This window comes from Pelobates fuscus, chromosome 2 (assembly GCF_036172605.1).
Source record: "Pelobates fuscus isolate aPelFus1 chromosome 2, aPelFus1.pri, whole genome shotgun sequence".
Taxonomy (NCBI): domain Eukaryota; kingdom Metazoa; phylum Chordata; class Amphibia; order Anura; family Pelobatidae; genus Pelobates; species Pelobates fuscus.
The window spans coordinates 40756195-40777815 of NC_086318.1; the positions used below are offsets into that span (position 1 = coordinate 40756195).

The following is a 21621-nucleotide window of genomic DNA, read 5'->3' on the forward strand; positions in this document are numbered from 1 at the left end:
CTCTCACAGTTACCCCGTTCCTTATTTAGCCTGTGCCCCTTTTACAGTTACCCAGTGCCCCTCTCACAGTTACCCCGTTCCTTATTTAGCCTGTGTGCCTCTCACAGTTACCAAGTTCCTTATTTAGCCTGTGTCCCTCTCACAGTTACCCAGTTCCTTATATAGCCTGTGTCCCTCTCACAGTTACCCAGTTCCTTATATAGCCTGTGTCCCTCTCACAGTTACCCAGTTCCTTATTTAGCCTGCGTCCCTCTCACAGTTACCCAGTTTCTTATTTAGCCTGTGTCCCTCTCACAGTTACCCAGTTCCTTATTTAGCCTGTGTCCCTCTCACAGTTACCCAGTTCCTTATTTAGCATGTGCCCCTCTCAGTTACCCCGTTCCTTATTTAGCCTGTGCCTCTCTCACAGTTACCCCGGTCCTTATTTAGCCTGTGCATCTCTCACAGTTACCATGTTCCTTATTTAGCATGTGCCTCTCACAGTTACCCCGGTCCTTATTTAGCCTGTGCCCCTCTCACAGTTACCCAGTTCCTTATTTAGCCGGTGCCCCTCTCACAGTTACCCAGTACCTTATTTAGCCTGTTCCCCTCTCACAGTTACCCAGTTCCTTATTTAGCCTGTGCCTCTCTCACAGTTACCCAGTTCCTTATTTAGCCTGTGCCCCTCTCACAGTTACTCCGTTCCTTATTAAGCCTGTGCCCCTCTCACAGTTACCCCGTTCCTTATTTAGCCTGTGCCCCTCTCACAGTTACCCAGTTTCTTATTTAGCCTGTGCCTCTCTCATAGTTACCCTGTTCCTTATATAGCCTGTGCCCCTCTCAGTTACCCCGTTCCTTATATAGCCTGTGCCCCTCTCAGTTACCCCGTTCCTTATATAGCCTGTGCCCCTCTCAGTTACCCCGTTCCTTATTTAGCCTGTGCCCCCTCACAGTTACCCGTTCCATATTTAGCCTGTGCCCCTCTCACAGTTACCCCGTTCCATATTTAGCCTGTGCCCTTCTCACAGTTACCCCGTTCCATATTTAGCCTGTGCCCTTCTCACAGTTACCCCGTTCCATATTTAGCCTGTGCCCTTCTCACAGTTACCCCGTTCCATATTTAGCCTGTGCCCCTCTCACAGTTACCCAGTACCTTATTTAGCCTGTTCCCCTCTCACAGTTTCCCAGTTCCTTATTTAGCCTGTGCCCCTCTCACAGTTACCCAGTTCTTATTTAGCCTGTGCCCCTCTCACAGTTACTCCGTTCCTTATTAAGCCTGTGCCCCTCTCACAGTTACCCCGTTCCTTATTAAGCCTGTGCCCCTCTCACAGTTACCCCGTTCCTTATTTAGCCTGTGCCCCTCTCACAGTTACCCTGTTCCTTATTTAGCCTGTGCCCCTCTAACAGTTACCCTGTTCCTTATATAGCCTGTGCCCCTCTCAGTTACCCCGTTCCTTATTTAGCCTGTGCCCCTCTCACAGTTACCCTGTTCCTTATTTAGCCTGTGCCCCTCTAACAGTTACCCTGTTCCTTTTATAGCCTGTGCCCCTCTCAGTTACCCCGTTCCTTATTTAGCCTGTGCCCCTCTCACAGTTACCCTGTTCCTTATTTAGCCTGTGCCCCTCTAACAGTTACCCTGTTCCTTATATAGCCTGTGCCCCTCTCAGTTACCCCGTTCCTTATTTAGCCTGTGCCCTTCTCAGTTACCCTGTTCCTTATTTAGCCTGTGCCTCTCTCACAGTTACCCTGTTCCTTATATAGCCTGTGCCCCTCTCAGTTACCCCGTTCCTTATATAGCCTGTGCCCCTCACAGTTACCCGTTCCATATTTAGCCTGTGCCCCTCTCACAGTTACCCCGTTCTATATTTAGCCTGTGCCCCTCTCACAGTTACCCCGTTCCATATTTAGCCTGTGCCCCTCTCACGGGTACCCTGTTCCTGATTTAGCCTGTGCCCCTCTCACAGTTACCCCGTTCCATATTTAGCCTGTGCCCCTCTCACAGTTACCCCGTTCCTTATTTAGCCTGTGCCCCATCACAGTTACCCTGTTCCTTATTTAGCCTGTGCCCCTCTCACAGTTACCCCGTTCAGCATGCAGTGAGCCTGGCTCCCAGGCTGCTTCCCTCCATTACCTGTCAGACGGTAATCCTTACTGGTACCGGTGGATCAGACAATGGCAGTCCGGAGATATCCAGTTACTCCAGCAAACTACCACCATGCATGTGTGAAACAGACTCCAACATCATGTCGGAGCCCTGCAGCGGGCGCCGGAAGTCGGAAAAGTAAACACTTCCGGCTCCACAGTTTTTGGGGGACTATTGATTATACTGCATGTTTTGGACCTGGTTTAGCCAGATAGTGGGCTGCAGCTGCTCTATGCTGTCTCCAATAGCACATTGGCTGTATCTGCAATAGATGGACTTTGCACCATCACTCATTCAAATTGTCACACAATGTCCTGTCATCCCCCTGAATAAGCATAACATTCACCGCCAGGGGGTTACAGAACCAAAACTTCGCGATTTCCTAAAACTGATGTTTATAGATGTTGTTGGTTTTTTTTTTTTTTCTAAACCGACCGAGCAATTCTTGACGCGACTGGATGTCCACACAACCGCAGATCACAGCGTGCACCTGCCTGTCTGTCTCTCTGCGCCCGCCCGCACGCATTTCCTGGCTGCTGCTGTCTCGCCGCCGCCCTCCCACCTTGTCATTCCATTGGGCCGCAGTGGTTGACGGGTGGCTTCGCGCTCCGTACTGGTTTGTCCTGTGGGGCTTGCTGTAGGAGAGGTGTTACTGGGCACAGAGGAGCCTGGCAGCAGGAAGACAGGCAGACTGGGGAGCAGGACCTTCCAGGAGGTTAGTGAGAGTGGGGGTACAGGGGGGCTCTTACCTGGGATAATATATATATATTATGTAAGGTGTATAGAGGATATAAATTATACTGTGTGTCCATATCATAACACTTAGTGTCATGTCTTACCTGGGATAATATATATATAATGTAAGGTGTATAGAGGATATAAATTATACTGTGTGTCCATATCATAACACTCAGTGTCATGTCTTACCTGGGATGATATATATATTATGTAAGGTGTATAGGGGATATAAATTATACTGTGTGTCCATATCATAACACTCAGTGTCATGTCTTACCTGGGATAATATATATATTATGTAAGGTGTATAGGGGATATAAATTATACTGTGTATTCATATCATAACACTCAGTGTCATGTCTTACGTGGGATAATATATATATAATGTAAGGTGTATAGAGGATATAAATTATACTGTGTGTCCATATCATAACACTCGGTATCATGTCTTACCTGGGATGAAATATATATTATGTAAGGTGTATAGGGGATATAAATTATACTGTGTGTCCATATCATAACACTCAGTGTCATGTCTTACCTGGGATAATATATATATTATGTAAGGTGTATAGAGGATATAAATTATACTGTGTATTCATATCATAACACTCAGTGTCCTGTCTTACCTGGGATAATATATATATTATGTAAGGTGTATAGAGGATATAAATTATACTGTGTGTTCATATCATAACACTCAGTGTCATGTCTTACCTGGGATAATATATATATATAATGTAAGGTGTATAGGGGATATAAATTATACTGTGTGTCCATATCATAACACTCAGTGTCATGTCTTACCTGGGATAATATATATATTATGTAAGGTGTATAGAGGATATAAATTATACTGTGTATTCATATCATAACACTCAGTGTCCTGTCTTACCTGGGATAATATATATATTATGTAAGGTGTATAGAGGATATCAATTATACTGTGTATTCATATCATAACACTCAGTGTCATGTCTTACGTGGGATAATATATATATTATGAAAGGTGTATAGAGGATATAAATTATACTGTGTGTTCATATCATAACACTCAGTATCATGTCTTATCTGGGATGATATATATATTATGTAATGTGTATAGAGGATATAAATTATACTGTGTGTCCATATCATAACACTCAGTGTCATGTCTTACCTGGGATAATATATATATTATGAAAGGTGTATAGAGGAAATAAATTATACTGTGTATTCATATCATAACACTCAGTGTCATGTCTTACCTGGGATAATATATATATTATGAAAGGTGTATAGAGGATACTATACACCTTACATAATATATATATATATATATATTATATTATACTTTCCCCTTTTTATTCATAGTGGCTATGAATTATTCTTTACCCTAATATATGTGCTATACATTATGCTTGATCTGATTCATTAACGACTGGGAAATACAAATCTAGAAATCTAGACTCATCCATGAGACTAATCAAAGCTCAGTATTACATATTCTTAAACTACTGTATCTGTAGTCCCTAGTTAATAAAGTACAGCATTGACATACACACACATATATATATATATATATATATATATATATATATATATATATATATATATATATATATATATATATAAAATGATCTATAGCCCCCATTAGTGTATAAGGTAAAGATTTATGATTTATATCCCCTATACACCTTACAAGAAAATCCAAATGCTTAACTCATTTGATAGACCTTAAGGATTATTTAACCAATCTACACATTGAAGGGACACTGTAGTCACCAGAACAACTACAGCTTAATATAGTTGTTATGGTGAGTATAGTATGTCCTTGTAGGCATTTTCAGAGAAAAAGCAGCGTTTACCTTACTGCCTAGGGACACCTCCGGTGGTAGTCACTCAGACAGCCACTATAGTTGCTTCCTAGGTAACGTTCATCGTCTCCACGCTGTGCTGAACTTTCCCTATTGAGATGCTGATTAGCACAGAGCTGCCTTTTGCTATGCATGCACATTACCCTTTCAATACATTTCTATGGGAAAGCATTGGATTTGTTGAGAGAGTCAATTCTGATGATTTCAGCCAGGGAGGTAGAGTATTGCCAGGGTAATAAATATAAGTTTGTATCCTATTTAAAGAGGGCAAAAGTGGGCCAGAGACCTAAGTAGTGTTTTTTAACACTGAGGTCCGGAATACACATTTCCCGAGAAATAAATGTTTTTAAAAATGTAATTGGCAACTGAATTTTAAAATGTACGGTAGATCAAAACAAAATTAATTTAAAAAAATAAAATGTCCAACTCTGGTATTACAGCCTTTATCAAGCACGTTTATCACAATGAGCATTCAATATTAGAATGAATATGCGTAATTTCCAACAATAGCCTTATATGCATTCAGAAAATGTATCCAATGACATTATTCTGGTTGGTGAAACCAACAGGATTATTAACTAAAGTGAGACTTGTTGGGAATTTAACATGAATTTTACATATTAGACCAAAGTAGCCAAACTAAATGCATAACTGAGAATGGTTCCAATTCTGCTATTTTGGTCTAAAATTTTAAATTAAATTTGAATTTGAACAATTCACTCCAGAGAATAACATTCATTGTTTTGCTGTTTGTTTATTCCATTTCTGTTGTTTGCTAGTATAGAAATAGTGTTTTTGTTTTTTTTTGGTTGATATGCTGTTTATGCTTTTGGTTGAAAGATTGTTTTTGGTTTTAAGGTACTAAAAACATTGCATCATGGTGTGTTTTCTGAATTGGAACTATGGTCTAATTTTCCCATTTTGCTTTTTCTCACGAACATAGTAAACCACAGGTGAGAATTCAAAGTGAATTTCAAATTTAAGGTCAAAATTGCAAAACTTGAAAAATTCAGTTACATTTTTAGTTCAGCCACTCCTGCCTTAAATTTGAAATTATCTTTGAATTCGTACTTTAGTAAATAGCATTTGGAGTTTTAGAAAATTAAAATCCAAATGGCAAAAAATGTATGCTTAAAGGAACAGCAGCATAGCTTTGTATTCCTAGCATTATAGGATCCTTCTATATCTCTAGTGTCGTCCCCCCTGACACACAAGGATTTTTAGCCTGATTCCAGTGCTGAGATCCTCCTCCGGCTACATCAGCGGTGGGGAGAACCTAATGTGCACTGCATGCGCTGTAGGACTTCATCATAGGAAAAGTCAACCCTGCCACTAGAGTAAAAGCTAGCCATGGAATATAATTATTGTAATTTCTCAGAAACTGCAATAATTCACATTGTAGTGTTAAGCGGAGGTGTGCTGCACACAGACCACTACAATGCCATGAAGTGGTTTGGGTGTCTATATTGTCCCTTTAAATTTTCAAGCTGTGTCTAGCTGTGTCATTCATTTTACTCAAAATCAGTATTTAGTGAAAAACTCTGCAATAGACTGGTCTGTTTGGGCAGCATTTCATTGAAAACTAAGTCAAACTGTTCTCCCAGGAAAACAGTCTATAGAGAGGTGCGTTTAACCTGTAATGAAAACTTTGCTGTCTCTGAAAAATGGAAATGTTTTTCAATGCAGGGGTTAAAACAACAGGGGCACTGCACCAAGAACACTTCATTAAGATAAAGTGAACCTGGTGATTTTTTACTCTGAAAATGTTTCAAAATCTGCTATTTTCGTGTTATTTTTGCAATTCAGTTTTACATTCATTGCAATTTACGCCACTTGGTTGTTCACAAAACAATGAATTGTTAGGGCATTTAAAGGACATTTCCAAATTTAAGGCCCAAAATATCTTGGCTGGAAAATTGAAATACATATCTCGGAGGGCGTGGGGAGTTATTAACTAAAATCTTAACTAAAGTGAATTGAAATCCAAATTGGAAAATATAGACTAGATCAGCTGATAAGAAAGATTCTGAAACTCATCTATAGTCACAGTTTAGCTATCTTATCCTAAATGGTTCAGCTCCGGGTTTAATTTGCTACAATTTAGAATAACCCTCCTATTACAGTCTTTGAGGAGGTTAGATACCAGGAATGGATGGGAGCATACACACGTCCATGGCAACACTCCAAGTTGATTGTTGGGAATAAACAGATTGCACAGTATGTTGTTTCTTCCAGTGAGCTGTACGTAGCTGGAAATACCAGCTTCAAGCTGTTGCACAAGGGAATACGTTGATGTAATCAGTGCATATTTTAGCCTTTCCCCCATGGGTATTTAACCTTATTAAATTGAACTACCATCCCCTGAAACATTTTAATAATACAGTCTTGGCAGAGCCTACAACACTAAGCATGTGATCAGAGACAGTTAAAGGCAATTTAATGTTGAAATTCCATTTGTGTCAGGCACACACAGTGAAGCTGTGAGCATGTAATTAAGGTGTGCATGCAGGTTGCACATGGCCAGGTATAATGATGTGTTTTGTGTATGATAGCGCACTGGTAATATATCTAGTAATTAGACTGATAATGCAAAATCTACCTACTTCTAAAGATTCTGCACTTCTGATTTTTATAGAAACCCATCCTGTGATATTAAAAACCAATTGGACAATCCAGCCTGTTCATTTTTATTTACATATCATTTAAACTCCTTTATTCAACAGGGTAGGTTGATTTGCACTCATACATAATTCTTCGGTTCCTTAAAGGGACACTATAAGTGCCCCCGAGTTCTGTTTCAAAACGTTTTAACCGAATGTCTTACCCGTGCCCATGGCCTGTTCCCTAAGGCAAGATGCTAATGTGCATTACCTATGTAAATCTTGTTAAGATCTGGATGACGTTCACTGGCTACAAAGCCCTTATTCTTTTTTGTTTTTTTCTACTTTAACTAGGAGACAATTCCAGCTATACATTCCTTATTGATTTATTGGATGTTTACCAGGAAGCATACGTTGAGATTTCTCTTGCTTTCAAGTATTATTATTATTGGCATTTATATAGCGCCAACAAGTTCCGTAGCGCTTTACAATATTATGAGAAAACGTACAGGAACGATAGGTTGAAGAGGACCCTGCTCAAACAAGCTTACAGTCTATAGGAGGTGGGGTATAAAACACATTAGGACAGGAAATAGCAATCAAACAAGGTGGAGTGAAGCAGAGCTGGAGGAGAGAGTAGAGAGCTGCCCTTTAGGAGAAAGCAAGAGACAGGTATGTGAGGTAGAGGTTACTCTGGGAGGCCGTAAGCTTTCCTAAAGAGATGGGTTTTAAGGCATGTCCTGGAGAGTACATGCACATAGTACAATTATAGATGATTATTATTATTGGCATTTATATATTGCCAACTTGTTCCACAGCACTTTACAATATTATAAAGGGAAAATTGTAACAATAAGTTAGACAATTGCAAATTGCTACAGGAACAATAGATTGATGAGTACTCTGCTCAAAAGAGTTTAGAGTCTAGAGGAGGAGGAGGAGGAGTATAAACACAATAGGAAGAGCAGGTTTGGAGATAGGAGCCAGGTGACATTAAATTAAGCTTTCATTCTTACAACATGAACCAAACCAAGGCTTTCTGGGGAATAAAAAACAGAAAACCCCACTATCTGAATATTGGACACATTTTGAGCATTGTTCTCACACTCATCCCAAGAAAATATACATATTTTAATGTTGCATAGTTGTCTTTTAAAAGAGGCACGCACTGGTCTATACACCAAAACTGCTTTATTAGGCTAAAGTTGTTTTTGTGTCTATAGCAGGGCTTGACAAATCCCAGGTTGCCATGGCAATTAGAAGTTACGCCCTGGCCCCCGGTGGATTTGTCAGCCCTTTACCTAAAGCGGCCGACTGGGCAAACAATGGAGCTGACCGGCCGTTCTGGGGTGCATGCAGGTGGCCAGCTCAGGGAGTGTTGTAGCCGGCCGCACACCCTGGGGAGCATCGAGGTAGTCAGCAGAGGCAGCACATGAGGAAGCAGTGATCTTCCTGCAGCTCCTATCTGCTCCCTCACGCTCTATGGTGATTTCGGGAGCCGGAATAGAACGTCATTCCGGCCCGCCATCACTACACAGAGCGTAGAGAACCTGCAGATAGATTACTTCTCCCTCGCACGCAGGAAGAGAGAGCAGCCTCACTGGACCCCAGGGAAAGATCCACACAACTCTCCCAAGGGTTGGGAGGCTGGGTGGATTCAACTAAAAAAATGTCAATGTTTGTGTGTGCCTGTCAGAGTTTGAGTTTGTGTGTGTCTGTTTAGATACCTGCTCTCCTCTGATCACGAGAGGTGTTTTTACTCACCTTTTTTCTCACGTTGTGAAGGTTTCGCTGTGTATGAAAGCATTGGGAGGATAATGCGCATGTTCTCTATGAGTAACATTCAGCGCCTCCATGCTGAACATTGTGCACTGACACAGGACTCTAGTGGCCGTCTGAGTGGCTGTCACTAGAGATCTTACTAGGCAGCAATGTACACACTGCCCTTTCTCTGAAAATGCAGCGTTTACATTGAAAATGCAACAGGGACAGACTATAGGCACCAGAACAACTACATTAATCTGTAGTGGTTCTGGTGACCAAACTGTCCCTTTAAGAATTACATGTTTCTCGTTGTAAATTAACCTTTGCTAGTTAAAAAAAAAAAAAAAAAACTCTGTCTCCTAACTCTTTGAGCTGGCTCCTAGATTCCAAACACGTTTGTCAAGCTCTGGTCTATATTGTCCCTTTTAAGGTGGCTCTGTCATTTTTGAATATTTTACCATTTTAAGAAGAAATAATCTTTATGTAAAACTCTTTGTGATGGGAACGGGCATCATCTCATGTGGTGCATAACATCTATGAAAGATCCTACAGTTTTTCATAGACCCTTAGTCTCTAGATAGTTCTTCTACGTGTGCATGCGTGTGATTGCAGTAGTAAAGATGGCTTCTGGCAGGTGAATCCACCAGGAGTTAAAGAAGCACAGCTGCTGAAAGATGCCAGTGTCTAAGAAGGAGAACTTTAAAGCAGGTATATTTCTGTACTGTTTCTCTCACCCCACAAGTGACATTGCCGCTTTAAGCTAATATCAATTTGGACCTAATTATTATATTGAACGACAACAAAGTCTAGCAGTTGTGATTTTTTTCCCTTTAAAGAAGAACAATTTCTTTGCATTTCCATCTTTTACCGTCCCTTATTAGTCCAAAGGTAGTCCGTTTTCTCCCTGCAATGTCTGGATAAACTGTTTTTAAAACACATCCATTTAAAGTTACATGATTGTAAAATGTTATAGCTGTGAGTTTTACATTTTAAAGTTTTTACATGAATTCTGAAATGTCGCTGTTTTCATGAGCAAGCTGTTGCAGTGCCTAACCGTTGATCTAAGGCCTTCTCTACTCAGTACGGATAGTGATGCAGGAATATGATGCTCTGTCATGCTCCATGTTACTATTTACACTGAGCGCTCTGCTCCTGGCCAAGGTTGGGATCAGGTGCATGGCCAGTTTCCAGAAATAACAGGAGTGAGATGCAGCATGGTATCTAACTTGGTCGCAGTATCTATACCACCAGGGAGGAGTGTATCCTGATGTGAACTGGATTTAGAGAGGCTTCTTCAAAGATCTCTATTGCTCACAGACATAACAGCAAACAATAACCAGAGCCACATAGGACGAGGGTACGGGAGGAGATATGTGTGTATGTAAAGCTGGAAGATGCATCAGATGTCCACTGTGGCTTATTGTGAACTAGGGCTTGTTTGTTTACATTCACTAGGAAATATGTTTAAACTGGTGAAATAGTATACAGTATATATTAACAGGTATACTTATATGAGGGTTTCCAACGTTGGCTACAGGCAGACCTCTGCCAGACCAGAAAAAGGCTCCCCCAATCAGAAACCTTTCATTCTTTGCAGTGACGTACTTACAGGCGTAGACTAATATTGTATCCATATGACTGCTAGTTTATAATATATATTGCCTTCAGTAATATTAACCCTGGTATACAAGTTGATATGAATGTGGACTGGGTATCCCAGAATTGGCTCGACGTCTGTGTGTTACAGATTTCTTAGCCTGATATTTCCTGTGTGATCATTGTTCATTTTGTTCACAGCTTTGTTTTTGCGCAGGCTGCACTCAGAGCTCGGATATACAGTTCTGGTGACTAAGTGTTTGCTTTGTTTTCCATATTCGCTCTGGGGACCGTGTCACTCTGGCATGGGAACTGTCAATGGATTTCTGTGTTGGGCTGCTTCATAAATGTTCTTTTTAGAAGAACAAAACCAGGGATTCCAAGCATGTTGGCTTATGTTTTATTTATACTTGGAGTTTGCTTTTATATCCTTTTTGTATGGGTAAAAAAAAATCAGAATAATCATGTGCTAAAACAGAAAAGCACGGATACATTATCTGTGTTATTGGTTGTTCGCCAAATAAGTTCACCGGCATCTGCATTGGCAGTCGTGTCCATCACTGCTGTAGTTCATGCATATTTTATATTTTCCTGTTTTAGTTTCTTTGTGCTGTAGAATGCTAATACATATTTTATCATTTTATTATTTTATATTTACTAGTCATTGGATTAATTATTATAATGACTGGAGATCCCCCTCCAGGTATGACATATGTAAGGGGTGGGTGGTAATGTAACAATTGTCTGCTTGCAGTGTCAAGCAAAATTAGTGAGCTTGCGAAGCCGGAAGTATCACTTCATTATAGAGTATATTGTTCTAGGACTCTTGGAGTGGTAGCCTCCTATTTTACATGCCACGGATAGTCTGATATATTTATGTCACTATTTTTGACTTTCACCCTTTTTCTCTCTCCCATTCACTTTAATCTTATCACTTTAACCCCTTAAGGACCAAACTTCTGGAATAAAAGGGAATCATGACATGTCACACATGGCATGTGTCCTTAAGGGGTTAATCTTGACTCCACAGATGTTTGTTTTCCTATTCTTCCTCTCCTTGCTAAATCGATTCTCACCTTAATATCTGGATACCTCCTTCACCCATAAATGCTGTTCTTTCTAACCCCAGATTCTCTCATTCAGCTGAGTCTGTGGCTCACAGTAGCATTCATAAAGATCCAGCTCTCAAAACTAAGACTTGTAGCTTATCTAGGCAGTGGTAGAATTTCCATAGGGTCCCTTTAAATGCCACCCCAAATTATCCGCTACCCATATTTATTCCCTATTTTAGGACTTTATAGCATAGCTAAAATATAAATGAAATTGCAGAAGAAATGTGATTGATGTATTTTCCTAGCAGTCCAGTTAACTCAATATTTAGGTTCAGTGTTTATGTAGCAAATTGTTTGCATGTACAATCTTGTATCATAATGCAATACAATGGATACAGAGAGAGGGGGCCTTTTCTTGAAAGGAAAGATATTGCAATCTAATTTTTTGCATCAATGACTGGAATAAGTAAATCATTTCCTCACAGGACTATTCTGTTTGAGACATATGACGTAAAATCATTTAATATTGACTTGTTTCAATGCATTTACTTTGCTGAAGGAAAATTATTCATACCTCACTTTCCAAAGATATCCCCCCCCCCCACCCCCCACCGTATATATATATATATATTTATTTTTTTCCACTAGAATGTCACTAAGCATTATACTGAGTATTACAAAGAAAGTTAGAATATTTTTTTTCACTGGAAATATTATCAATCAATGTTTAGACAGTTTTGTGTTCAGAAAAATAAATATGAGAGTGTGTGTGTCAATAAACCTGATTATTTATATATTTTTTTTAATGTACATAATTTTCAGGTTTTAAATCTCATAATGTTACCTCTTCAATTGTTTCCTGTGTATTCCCAGAGTTGCATACACTAGTGATTTGCACAGTAATTCCCTGCAGCCATTGAGGCTGTACAGACACTCTGTCATAAGAAACAGATTGAATCGGTAAATTTTAATACAGGGAGTTGGAATGAGAGACGTGATGCTTTGTTCTCTAGCTAATGCATGTGAATACAATGTTCTTTATTTAAAACATCCCACTTGTATACAGCAATTCCCATTGAACTAATCGTGGAACGTTGCCTATATTTTATTTCTCTTTGCTTTGTATATTGTTTGTAATTATTAATCTACAGAGAGACAGAGTTTCTGGACTAACGTCCTTTTATAAAACCTTGATGGTGGGGTTGAACTCAGACGATGCTGACTGACACCTGTGGGTCTTTACTTCTTAGCATTCTTTACATCTTCACATTAATCTGCTTTAGGGAATTTGGGGTGCTCTAGAGCTGGATCACGGAGGCAGTTTCCTACACAACCTGTGTGTCTGCTGCAGGGCGGTGGCAGCATCATTGGCAAAGCTAAAAAGAAAGCTGGCAGTGCTGCCCTCACATTTGTTTTGCAGAGGCAATATGCCAAGCGTTCTGCATGAATTAATTTGTACATTGTACTCATCCTGGCAGTGTTTGAGTTAAGTGTGATCTGTTCTTCCAATGAGTTATGCAATGAGATGTTTCAAGGTCAGAAAATAAAGATTTCACTTGTGACTAGAAACTAGCACTTAAATAAACACTCCGGGCACCATAATCACCACACAGCGCTCTCTGTCTGAGCTAAACCCAGTGGTCCAAGATTTGGCTTATTCGCTAAGAGCAATCAATTGACACTCTTAGCCAATGCAATAGCACTGCACATTCTAAAAGGTTTAGCTGCTTACAATGGGGGGGGGGGGGGGGGGCCTTCTAGGGCATCTACCTTCAGCCAACACGGTCATGAACATTTGAATAATGTTTCTGCATGAATTATATGCACATATTACACATTGTTCTGACAAAATATAAGCACATGTATTTGGTGACAACTGAACAAACTGCCCTGGAACAACTATGTAGCTAAGGTTCATGAAAGTGGTTTTGTTCTTTGTGTGAGCCCTATGGTGAAACGATGTATTGTGAATAATAGAGATATCAATCTATAATGACCGCTTGCTTATTTTACGGTCTTCTGGGCCATCTGTGAGTTAAAAGAACCTACTTTAACAGGACTCTCTAGAACTTCAGGAATGACCTGGAAATGTTCTGTGCCTTGTTGCTCTCAGAGCCTCATTTTTTGGTGACTTTCAGTCCATTATGGTCTGTTCCCATTCCCTCGGGACTCTGGTCTCAGTTGCCTTTAGTGTGATGAGTTGCCTGGATTTTCTATGCTGAATATTGCCTGTGAGACCATTATACTTGTCTAACAGTGTCCTAGTGTTCCTACAGTCATTTGAAAAGACAAGTTACCATGTGCTTTGGTGTCTGATTATGTTACTATCGTATACATTGTTGTTGTCACAATAAATTCTATTTTTAAGTAATATAAAATTAAGTTAAACTCCAAGAATGGAGGGTCAGAGTTCAAATAGTAGGTATCTCTTAAACCACAATTGTGGGTGTGATTGCCATATTAATATTCATATTCATAATATTTTTAGTATTAATAATTTTCACAAAATGTGATTTATTTATTTTTTGGGATTATTATCCCAGGTTTAAGTTACCCTTCATATATTTAATCCAATTAACTCGTTTAATTTAACCACACGTGGAGACTAGATTTAGTTTGAGACGTTAGGAACCCCAAGTTTGTCAGTAACGCTCGTGGGAAAAACCTTCAAGTGTTTTTTTTTTTTTTTTTTTATGGAAAAGACATGTGAAGACTCCCCTGTATGAGAGAGTAATCTGAAATGAGTAGTGCCTGTTCCTGTGATTGACACCTGTCCCAGAGAACCACATTGAGTGGAACCATATGAATGTTCTATCCTTGTAGTAAGAGGCAACAAGCAATAGAAGCAATAGAAGACATCAAAATGGTCTATTGATCAGAGTTTGGTATAATGTATTTCCATAGCAGTAATTTCCTTTCCTTTCTTGCAGAAGAATCAATAATGTTTCTATAATTGCCTGACAACCAGATAGCAGTGCCACATGAGTATTGTAAAATGTTTTTTTCTTCTTCACATTATCGGTAACCTAGAGAAACACTTTATTGAAGCGAGGTCACAAGTAAAAAGTATGGTGTGCGGAAGAGAGCTCTGTAATCCTGAAATATTTCAAAATTTGCATTTAATTGCAACACCCATTTATTAAACGGTAACTCAAGCACCATAACAACACTATTCCTTGCGTGTATTGTGGTGTAGAAACCTTGTTTTTTTACACAGTTTCTCATAACTGCAGCTAAGAGCCTATGGATCTCATTCTAAGACATCCAAATACATGTACAGCCTCAGTCACCCGGGCGTGTGGCTGTTAAACAGCTCCACACCTTCTTTAACAAGCTTCAGCAAAGATTTCTATGACAAAGCCAGTTCCGCACATGTACATGGACGTGTCTGTTCATTTGTTCACAGTGGCTCTGTGAATGGAGCTGTCTGTAAGCTGATAGCAGCGTCGGTACAGCTATATCACAGAAGGCATTCTTTGTCACTTGGCGCTTTGAGCATTGCCTTTCTTCTTCTGTCCAGAGTGGGTTGTATGGGTCAGCTGGCTAAATCCATTGCATATTATACGAAGTAACAAAAAGCATTAAAGTAAGCTCTATAATTAAGTTATGAACTCAAGGAGAGGTGATAAAATGTTGGGGAGGGATATGAATAGGGGTAGAGCTAGTTTGTGGCTGTGCATTCCAAGTTACTGGTTTCACACAGGAGATGTTTACTTTCCAGCTTGCGTATCAGCATGGCCTATGCACAGATTGCCCCACCTTTCCCTTTGTTATTAATTTATATAGCGCCAACGAATTCTGCAGCGCTGTACAATGGGTGGACTAGCATCACGTAATTGTAACCAGGCGAGTTTGACGCACAGGAGCTTACATCTTAGAGGGAGTGGGTTAAAGTGACACAAAAGTAGGGGTAGAAAAGTAGGTTGGTAGAATAGTATTCACTGAAGACAGTGTATTTTTTTTATTAGTTTATATATATATATATATATATATATATTTGTTTTAAAGATGGAGAGGAATCATGGTGTGTGGCGTGGGGGGACTGTTAATACCAGCCTTCACTGCTCATGTTCCCAGAGTCTTCAATAAGGACAGGCCTGCATTATTTGGGATTGCAGAGACCTATGGATTGGATTTTCTTGCATAATATTTTCTTTGTGTCATTTTATTATTTGGGATTTTCAGCTCACCCAAATATTCTGTGTTGATATTTATATTTGGACCTGTCTCATTTCTTGAACTGTATTTCAAATAATTCGTCAGGTATTTTGATGTGAAATGTGTTGTTTAATGGAGTTTCCTCCTTTAGTCTGGCTACATCCCTGGTCACACAGTACCCACCCACAATAAGGCTGCTTTCCTGCCCACTATAAGAATGTCACAGACAGCCTGGGTACAGAGTCTCTGTTATCAGCACTGGTATAACACGTCATTCCTTTCTTCTAGTCCAGTGACCCGATTAATGCTAACTGTTATTTACTGTTCCTTGCAAGAAAATTTTACCAGCTAGTTTTGTACTTTTATGATAACAATTTCTACCTGATACCGCAAAAGCTGAAAACTGTCACAGTTCTGTTTTTCTGTTATTCTTATTCTTTACAATCGTAGCTGGTGACAATTGAGATAACGTGGTCTGGGTGCATTTAGTGATTGTTTAACCAACATATTGTGCTTCGGCAGTTTAATAATGCTCTGCATATATGTGCATGGCTTTTTTCGACCACAAAGAAGAATTACAAATCGAATTGATGTTTTTGTTTATGAGATGTGATCTACTAGTCTTGTATTCTAATCATTGAAGAAGTCCTGAGATTGTTTATACATTTGCTTTATTGGATTGGCAAAAAATGGGCAATTTTGATGATGTCACCAAGGGGGCGGGGTCAGCGCCGGCGGACCTGTGGAGAGCTGAAAATAAGGTGAGTTTTAACCCATTCTGGGGGGGGGGGGGCAAGCTACCTAAATGGTGGGTTTTCACTATAGGGTCAGGAATACATGTTTGTGTTCCTGACCCTATAGTGATCCTTTAACATTGCAGCACCAAGGGCAATAGGGACACTGTACCCAGGCCACTTCAATGAACTGAAGTGGTCTGGGTGCCTACAGTGTCCCTTAAAGTAACTTTCAGCAGAATTTTTGAAGTTACTGTAGTATATGAGTCATGTACATATATGTGGAAGCCAATACGATTTTATGATTTTAATTGTTTGAGCAAGTTTATGGAAACTGAAGGCAATGATATAAAACCAGATGCAGTACGTTTCCCTTATTGTTACATGCATCAGATATGGCTAGATGCCGGTTATGTACCTTTCATGAATGTGTTTGTAGGTTTGCTGAGTGTCACGATTCGGGGGACCCAACACGCTAACACACACACAGACACATACACAGAAAGTGTGCAGTACCGGACCTTAGAGTGGCCGGGCTAAGCACACACAGAATAGTCAGGAGATAAGCCGAGTAAGGGGAACCAGAAAACAGAATAACGAGAAACAAGCCGAGGTCAAAGGGTAGGAGAAAGTCACAAAGTCAGTTTAACAAGCCAGAGAGTACGTAACCAGAAAGCACACGTTCAGTATCAATACGTAAAGCAAAGACCACAACAGGGCAGGGAGGAACAGGAAAGGTAAGTATTTAAACCATCAGGTTAATTCTGATTGGATAATTTCCAATAGGAATTAACAATCACACGTGGGAGATATCTAAACCTCCCACTGTGATTGAGGCACTGTGCCTTTAATGCCGGGTCAGGTGACTGACCCCGGCGTGACATATCTTGGGCAGTCTTCCAGCGTGCAGCGTCATGCATGCTGCCGCTGGGGGGCGTGGAGGAAGACGCGGGCGGCATCCGAGGCTGGAGGGATGCCGCTCGCCGAGCCTACGTGGAGAAGGGGACCGCGGACGGCTGGAGGGTGAGTGCCGCGAGTGGACTGCAGCCTCCCCTTGCAGCCGCCCGCGGGATCCTGACATTACCCCCCCCTCGAAGACCGCCCAGAGGGCGGGAAGCAGAAGGCTTCAAAGGAAACCTGGCATGAAAGGAGCGGACCAAAGAGGGAGCGTGCAGATCAGAGCATGAAACCCAAGATCGTTCCTCAGGGCCGTACCCCTTCCAATCCACCAGATATTGCAGCCGACCCCTAGAAACACGAGAGTCGAGAAGGGCAGCCACTTCGTACACATCACTGGGGACAGTGCGAGGGGAAACAGGCCGCCCGAGGGGACGAGAGAACCGGTTGCAAAGCAAGGGCTTCAAAAGCGAAACGTGAAACGTGTTCGGAATGCGCATGGAAGAGGGCAAGTCCAGGGAGTAGGAAACGGGGTTAACCCTACGTAACACCTTGTAGGGACCAAGGAACCTGGGAGCAGGGCCGGTGCAAGGATTTTTGCCGCCCTAGGCAAAAGTAAAGTTTGCCGCTCCCCCCCCCCCCCCCCCATATGACATCACAATGCCCCATGTTAACTAACGCAAGTGCTGCAGTGCCGCCGTGTTTACATTAAAAGGCCTGCAGGGACAGGCTATAGACACCAGAACCACTACATTAAGCTGCAGTGGTTCTGGGGACTAAAGTGTCCCTTTAATGTGAGGTAAATTAGAGATTAGTGCCACGAATAATATACTAGATTGCCTACTTACAATCAGATGAGGATGGTGATGGGCTCTAGCTGCAGTCTGGCTCCACTCGTCTAGTGTATAACAGGCTCTCTGGAGGCTGTTTGTGTTCTGGGAGAACGGAAAGCAGCTCCATTTTTTTAAAGGCCCTTTACACAGCTCATGGTCTGGGCCCCAGGGTCCACCTTCATGTTCCACCAAATAGTTTGTTCACAGGAGTAGGGGATGTCCTGATATGTGTGTAAGGAATGCATTGTGTGAATCTGTGTTTGTATGTGTAAGGGCTGCAATGTGTGTTTCTGTGTATGTACGGGATGCAGTGTGTGCGTCTGTAAGGGGTGCATTGAGTGTGTGTAAGGAATGCATTGTGTGTTTCTGTGTGTGTAAGGGATGCATTGTATGTAAGGGTTGAATTGCTTGTGTGTGTGTGTAATGCATTGTGTGTTTTTCTGTGTGCAAGGGGTGCATTGTGTGTGTGTGATGGACGTCGATCTCTCCCTCCTCCCTTGTCACTCTCTTCTCCCCCTCTCCCTCCCTCGTCACTCTCTTCTCTCTCCCCCCCTTGTCCCTCTCTTCTCTCCCCCCCTTGTCCCTCTCTTCTCTCCCCCCCTTGTCCCTCTCTTCTCTCCCCCCCTTGTCCCTCTCTTCTCTCCCCCCCTTGTCCCTCTCTTCTCTCCCCCCTTGTCCCTCTCTTCTCTCCCCCCTTGTCCCTCTCTTCTCCCCCCCTTGTCCCTCTCTTCTCCCCCCCTTGTCCCTCTCTTCTCCCCCCCTTGTCCCTCTCTTCTCCACCCTCTTGTCCCTCTCTTCTCCCCCCTCCCTTGTCACTCTCTTCTCCCCTGCGTGTCCCTCTCTTCTCCCCCCTCCCTTGTCACTCTCTTCTCCCCTCCCCACTCTCATTCCCCCTCCTAACCCCGTCAATTCCACTCCCTGTCAATTACTTCCCCCCACCTTGTCAATTTATTTCCCCTCCCTTTCAATTTATTCCCCCACCCTGCCTGTCCATTTATTCCCCCACCCTCCCTGTCCATGTATCCCCCCCTCCCTGTCCACCCTTCCCCTCCCTCCCTGTCCACTTATCCCCCCCCTCCCTGTCCATTTATTCCCCCCTGTCCATTTATTCCCCCCCCTCCCTGTCCATTTATTCTCCCTGTCCATTTATTCCCCCCCTCCCTGTCCATTTATTCCCCCCCTCCCTGTCCATTTATTCTCCCTGTCCATTTATTCCCCCCCCTCCCTGTCCATTTATTTCTCCCCCCCTCCCTCTCCATTTATTTCTCCTCCCCCCCACTCTCTCCATTTATTTCTCCTCCCCCTCCCTCTCCATTTATTTCCCCCCCTCCCTCCCTCTCCATTTATTTCTCCCCCCTCCCTCTCCATTTATTTCTCCTCCCCCCCACTCTCTCTCCATTTATTTCCCCCCCTCCCTCCCTCTCCATTTATTCCCCCCCCCTCCCTCTCCATTTATTTCCACCCCCCTCCCTCCCTCTCCATTTATTTCCCCCCTCCCTCCTTCTCCATTTATTTCTCTCCCCCCACTCTCTCTCCATTTATTTCCCCCCCCTCCCTCCCTCTCCATTTATTCCCCCCCCTCTCAATTAATTTCCCCCCTCCCTCCCTCTCCATTTATTTCTCCTCCCCCACTCTCTCTCCATTTATTCCCCCCCCCTCCCTCTCCATTTATTTCCCCCCCCTCCCTCCCTCTCCATTTATTTCCCCCCTCCCTCCCTCTCCATTTATTTCCCCCCTCCCTCCCTCTCCATTTATTTCCCCCCTCCCTCCCTCTCCATTTATTTATCTCCCCTCCCTTTATTCCCCCCCCCCTCCCTCCCTCTCCATTTATTTCTTTCCCCCCCCCTTATTCCCCCCACCCTCCCCTACCTATGTTGTAGCGTGGCCGAGCTCTGTACTGTCCGCGGGTACAGGGAGCATTTGTTTCCTGTACCCGGCCGGACTAAAAGGAAGTGAACACTCAGTGTTCACTTCCTGTTAGTCCGTCCGGGTACAGGAGACAAATGCTCCCTGTACCGGCGGATCATACAGGGCTGGCCACGCTACAGTGAGGGAGTGACAGGAGGGAGCGCTGAGCGCTTCCCTCCTGTCAGCTCCTCTCTTCATGCTGCGCCCGGGCGGTGCGCCCTCATGGACGCACCAGCCCGGGCGAAGCTGCAGCTGCCTGAGGCTCTCTGCAGAGCGCTCGGGCGGCTGCAGCATTAGGGGGGCCGGCGCTCCTGGCGGCGCCCCTTCCTAAGGGGCGCCCTAGGCGGCTGCCTAGTCCGCCTTAATGGTAGCGCCGGCCCTGCCTGGGAGCGAACTTCATCGAGGGAACCCTGAGGCGGAGGTTCCTGGAGGACAACCATACCCTATCACCCGGAACAGAGGAAGGGGCCGCACCCCTATGGCGATCAGCAAACTTCTTATGAGCTGCCGCTGAACGGGACAGCGCAACATGGACCTGATCCCACATCTTCCGCAAAGAGGCGAGGTGCTGGTCCAAAGCGGGCATTCCCTTGTCGGAGAACGCACCGGGAAGGACGGTAGGCCGAAACCCATAAGCAACCTCAAAAGGACTTAAGCCAGTAGACGAATGAGACACCGTATTCCTGGCAAATTCAGCCCACGGAAGGAGGCGAGACCAGTCATCCTGGTGCGCATTAGTGAAGCAGCGCAAATACAATTCCACAGACTGATTAGCACGTTCGGCTGCACCATTAGATTGCGGGTGATAGGAGGAAGTAAACGACAAGGAGACCCCCATCTCAGCACAAAAACCCCTCCAAAACCGAGAGACAAATTGAGGACCCCTGCCAGATACTATATCTTGAGGTACCCCATGCAAGCGGAACACTTCCTTGGCAAACACCTGAGCAAGTTGAATCGCAGAAGGCAGTTTCCTAAGCGGAACAAAGTGCGCCATTTTAGAGAACCTATCCGTCACAGTTAATATCACTGTCTGACCATCGGAAGGAGGAAGGTCTACTATAAAATCCATGGATAAGTGGGTCCATGGTTTCTTGGGTACCGATAGAGGCATCAGGAGACCCTGGGGTCTCACATTAGGGGACTTACACTGCGTACAGACCCGACAAGCCTGCACAAAATCCACTACGTCTCGCTTGAGTGAAGGCCACCAGAACTGTTGAAGGAGGCCCTTATAAGTCTTGGTAACCCCCGGATGACCAGCAGTTTTGGCGGTGTGAAATAAAGTTAACAACTTCTTTCTGTCATTCACTTTAACGTATAGTCTGCCAACAGGCGTCTCAGGGGGTGCTTGAGTTTGGTA

The 21621-nt window shown here is 42.9% G+C and overlaps 2 protein-coding genes across 7 annotated transcripts in view; one reads left to right on the top strand and one right to left on the bottom strand.

The window, feature by feature from the left end:
- GCFC2 (GC-rich sequence DNA-binding factor 2) overlaps nt 1-2228 on the bottom strand; it is a 38424-nt gene extending 36196 nt beyond the window's left edge. For 2 of the 3 annotated variants that reach the window (XM_063442095.1, XM_063442093.1), the window contains exon 1: nt 2132-2228. The gene's annotated coding sequence lies outside the window, so the exon portion shown is untranslated. Of the gene's footprint in view, nt 1-2110 lie in introns of all 3 variants that reach the window. The other variant, XM_063442094.1, reaches the window with a different exon arrangement.
- Nucleotides 2229-2355: 127 nt separating this feature from the next.
- Nucleotides 2356-21621, top strand: part of ITSN2 (intersectin 2) — a 162555-nt gene continuing 143289 nt past the window's right edge. For 2 of the 4 annotated variants that reach the window (XM_063442099.1, XM_063442100.1), the window contains exon 1: nt 2356-2837. The gene's annotated coding sequence lies outside the window, so the exon portion shown is untranslated. The remainder of the gene's footprint in view (nt 2838-21621) is intronic. The other 2 variants (XM_063442101.1, XM_063442103.1) reach the window with 2 other exon arrangements.